General features: G+C 44.1%; 1 pseudogene; it reads right to left on the minus strand.

The window, feature by feature from the left end:
• Nucleotides 1-524: 524 nt before the first annotated feature.
• Nucleotides 525-644, minus strand: LOC120101306 (small nucleolar RNA SNORA17; annotated as a pseudogene).
• Between the last annotated feature and the right edge of the window lie 4358 nt (nt 645-5002).

Here is a 5002-nt window from a genome sequence, read left to right on the forward strand (position 1 = left end):
CCATTGTGGCTGGCTCACTCATACAAAATTCCCACAGTGTGCAAGGTGTGTTTCTGGAGTATTATAGCTGGTTAGGGACAGGATGTGAGGCTTCTGCTTTCACATACCCAGGGTCGGCTCTCCCAGGATACCCTGGAGAGGGGTGGGGCCATTTCTGCACAGCCCCCACTCATCAACATGCCCCAGGGCAGCAGACCAAACCAGGCGAGTCTACCTGGCCTTTGAAGGTAAGTGAGGCTGTTCCTCACTAACCTTGAGTTTCCAGTTTTGCCTCTCTTTATTGTGCCCACATTCTTCTGATTCTCTTTCTCTTCCATTTCTCCACCTCTTTCTTACTCCTCTTAGTGGTGCCCAGAGTCTCTCTGTGTCTGGGGTCATCTCAGGAGTGGTCTCAGGAGTGCTTTGCTTCACTTATGCATTATGGCCCTGGGAAAAGGTCATCTTGGACATGGTGGCACCCCAACCCAGACTTGCATGGTGGTGGGATAGTGATCGCAGGCTCGCTTTTTCTCAGAATGCGTTAGGCTACTAATTATTACCAGATGTTCACAGGTCAAAACACTGGTGTAGACATAGATTCTCTCTGCCACCTAATGATGCACACGTGACACAGCAGCCACACCTGCAATGCCTCTAGGGGTAGGGCTGACCTCAATGCTATACCTGAGAGAAAGGTTCTGGTCATTTAAATATACACCAAGGTCAAATCCTCCTCCCCAGTGATGTATAAACAAGAGTGGGTCTAACATCAAAGTCCAACTTGGTTTCCTAAACCACAGAGTTAGGGTCCTGGAAGGCTTGCTCCCAAAGAGTGTTTACAGAAACTAGATAGGCAATGGAAGATATCCAAACAAGACCATGGCCTTGGGACTTCATGCTCAGACCTTCTCCAAGCACAAAGGGCAGGAAGGCATCCATAGCATCAAGATGAGCTACACGAAAGACAAAGACCGTGGGACAGAAGGTTCACTGTACAGGGTCACGAAACCTGCAGGCTCACTGGAGATAAGCAGTCTTTGCAGATCTATTCCCACACCTGAGTCCCAAATACATAAACTCCTTCTGCCAGCCTAATGTGAATCTACGAAACCAAGCACATCCTTTAATAATCCCTGATGATCACAACAGCTGTTAAGTGTTTACTATACTTGATATCTTTAATAAACAGTAAATGAATCACCACAGTCTTTACAGCTAGAAGTATATCTAGTCTCAACACATTTAAAGATGAGAAAACTGAGGCTCCAAGTTAAACACTTCACAATAAACGAGTTCTGCCTTCTGTCAAATTCTGTACAGTAGCTACTGACCTTGCCGCCTCTCTTGAAACGGTTCTAAACAAACTCTTTGGAGGTATATTCAAGTGATGGGGATCAAATTAAAGAATGGTACAGTCCAATCTCAGGAAACTGCTAGAAGAAATAATTTTCCCATGAACCAAATGAAGAAGAGGAGAAATGTGAAGAAAAAGGAGTTTTAAATGTCAGCTTGCCACAACTTAGTCTCACCTGAGAAGAGAAGCTCAAGCAACTGCCTGGTTGGTCTATGATCATGTCTCTGAGTCTTGATTGTCAATTGATGTAAGAAGACTGAGTCCACTGTGGGTGACAAAGACACCCCCATCCTTTACCTGACAAAGACAGCCTGAAAGGAGTAGCATTTTATCTAGGCTCATGGTTCCAGAGGGCTTGGTCCGTCAGGGGTTAGAGTGTAGCAGAGACTCGGGAGAGATCAGAAAGGAGACAAAGGGTCCTGTTACAGTTTTCCTGCTGTCTCTTCTATATCACTTTAAATCCAGATATGCAACACCAAACATGGTGTATCTAATGGCAACATGGGCCCTCCTTACAGTTCACCCTCTGGAAAATTCCTCAAAGAAACACCCAGGAGCACACCTAAGTCTCGTGGGTGGTTTTTAAGTACAGTCGAGCTAACAATGAAGATTTACACAGGGCAAGCATATAGATACAAAAGATACAACATTGCATTTGGCAAGTGCTGGACTAGTTCTGTCTGCTCAAGATGAAGAAATAGGGAAAGAGAGAGAAGACCTCAGGATAACTGACATTTCCAAAATTTTGATATTTATTCATTAATATCTCTAAACTATGTCCCCACTTTCCACGAACTGCCATCATCTGAAAGCAGGTCCGCAGAGCATTTTATCTGAACAACTGTCCCATTCATTCTTCCATTCCTTGGCTCACTATATCCAATCAGTTTTTCAAACCCAAGTGAGTGATCACCCACCCCCTGTTAAAATCCCTTCCTTGGCTCTCTGCGTACTCAGGATAAAGTCAAGTCCCCAGTTTGTCCAATCCTGGCCCGAGTCCACTTATGCCTTCAGCTTGTGTCATTTTTACACAGGCTCTATTAATACTAAAGTATTTTCTGTCCTCAAGTGAGCCAGGATCTTTTATGCCACGTGTTCTCCCACATGCATTCCTTCTGCATGAAGACCACGCCCCTTCCAGCTCTACCTGGTTCATTACTACTTCCCAAGAAGTACAACCCAAAGAGTTGAATCTTTCCAGTTCCATTGTCCCCTCCTGCTGCACCCATGCACATCACCGTCAGCCTCCCTGAGTGGACTCTTGCTGGACACACAGAGAGAGAGAGAGAGAGAGACAGAGAGACAGAGAGACAGAGACAGAGACAGAGACACAGAGACAGAGACAGAGACAGACAGACACAGGCAGAGACAGAGACAGGCAGAGACAGAGACACGCAGAGACAGAGACAGAGACAGAGACAGACAGACAGAGAGAGGAGACATTATCAATTTATCTCTAGTATAGTAATTAGCACATCTAGGCATGTGTAAGTGGTTGCTGAGACAATGAACTAACAGGCTTTCCTTTACTTGTGGCCCCAGGAAGTTGGTATAATTCCCACAGGACATTGTGGTGTTGAGAACTAAACACAACATTATGAAGATAGTGATATTTGCTGGCCTTGTGTGGGTCAATATTTAGACACTGCAACACAAGACTGACTTTCACTTAACTTAATGTCAAACAAAATGTCATATTTTCTTTGCTTTGTTTTGGGAGGTGTTTCAATTTATTTGTTTTGGGAGTTTGGGGAAGGGGGAAATGAAATTATTTATAGCTAGTTTTTCACTCTGCTGTTCATTCGGCTTTTTTAATCTGTTAAAGTACAATATAATGTTTATCTCATTAGTAAAGCTTATTGATTTGAACCTGTAATTCTATGTCGATAACAACATTTTGCATTCTGAACCTATCATTCAGGTTACTGAGACTCTGTTTTAAACATTTGCATATCAGTTAAGCATATATTTTGTTTTTACACATGCCCACATATAAAACACATCATCCATTTCCAAGTTACTGGGAGAGAAAGGACATTTGAGACAGAAACACCAAGCACACCATGTCACAGCCTCCAGCTCAACTCCTGCACGGAACCCCCTCTCTCTGCTGAGATTCTTTGACTTAGAGCTACAGGCCACTCTAGCATTCTTCACAGAGGCCTGGAAAAAGTCTACAACCTGCCTTGCCCCGTGTCATTTAACTCATAAGCTAAAGACACTACCAAGTGCCATTCGAGGTTAGTTTACCGTGGCTTGTGTTTGATGAATTCCACACCCTTCCTCCTCTCCACCATCATGCCTCTTCTCTGAAACCACCAAACAATAGACGTGCTGATGGACCTCGGCTTCCTGCTTCCTTGACACTGGTATTTTTTTTTTTTGAGCAGCTGCTCTTCTAGATTATAATGTACCTTTAATAATCACCTTTTTAAAAAAATCCCAGTTATCTTGGGCTATCGTTCCTTTAGGCCAAGAGCCCTGGACAGCATTTAACACAGATAGGTTTTTCCCTCTCTCTCCAATATTTTCTATGGTGCCATTGTTAACTTCTCCATTTTGGAACAAATCCCCTAACAGAAAGGACAGGGGGGAAGCAGAATGCTACAGGAGAGCACCGCTTATCGGTCTTCATGACACCCCTTGCTCCAGGCATTTCAACTGCCCCAACTGGGTTGTCCTTGCTCCAGGCAAAACAGAACCAGCTTACTGTCAGTGTGTGAGTCCTCGGGCTATTGCAGAGCTCAAATTTGAGCCTGTTCTGTAGACATTGATTAGAATGTTCTTTGCCTTTCTGAACGTCAGCTTTTCCTAGAGTACATTCCCAGTTTATTAACGTTCTTAGCTGCCCCTCCTAAATGGGCCCATCTTCTGCTACAGTTCTGACCATTGTGTTTCCGGGTTCCTAGACTGCCTGATCAAATTTCTTGCTAAGCCTAAAACGCTAAATTATAATGCATGTATTGAATACCTTCCTCTACCTATCTCTCCAACTGTCACAAATGTCACTTCCTGCAGCTCAGAGAATGAGCTGTCTCTCAGAAGCTATACTGAGTTTCTCACCCTGTCAGACAGGTCCTTGACCTGAGACTCTGGAGAAAACCATGTTCTAAACATAAATCCAGGTCGGTCCCCTCCTTGACCTCTCGTTCACGCTATATCCCCTGAGCTTCCAGAATCATAACTGCCTCAAAGTATTATGTACATCTGACCTTCAGGCTGAAAAGTACAACAGATAAGCCACAATATAGCAAAAGTTGTCTTAATTCCCCAAAGGAATCTATGGCCACACCTGTGTCTTGGATGTCATTTATTGCCACCCTTACCCACAGTCAAGGATAAAATAGGAGCAGCTGAGTCCAAGCCTTCATGGCATCACCAGAAGAAATGCCACTGAGCTCCCTGTGACAGCTGCACACTGTCAGGGGCCATACATTTCACAGTAACTCCTGGCACCACGTTTTTCTTTCCAAGGCATTCAATTTATACCGATAAACTGACCTCCCAATCTGTAGCACACCTAACTTTTCTTGATGTTCACTAAGAACAATGCTCCCAAAAGATATTTATGTGAGGAACCTGTAGCTTTCTCGCCTGCAGCCCTGTGATGAAGCCACCTGAGATGACATTAAAAAAAAAGTGATCTGGAGCCTGAAGAACTATTCCTGC

Source organism: Rattus norvegicus, chromosome 2 (assembly GCF_036323735.1).
Source record: "Rattus norvegicus strain BN/NHsdMcwi chromosome 2, GRCr8, whole genome shotgun sequence".
Classification (NCBI taxonomy): Eukaryota; Metazoa; Chordata; class Mammalia; order Rodentia; family Muridae; genus Rattus; species Rattus norvegicus.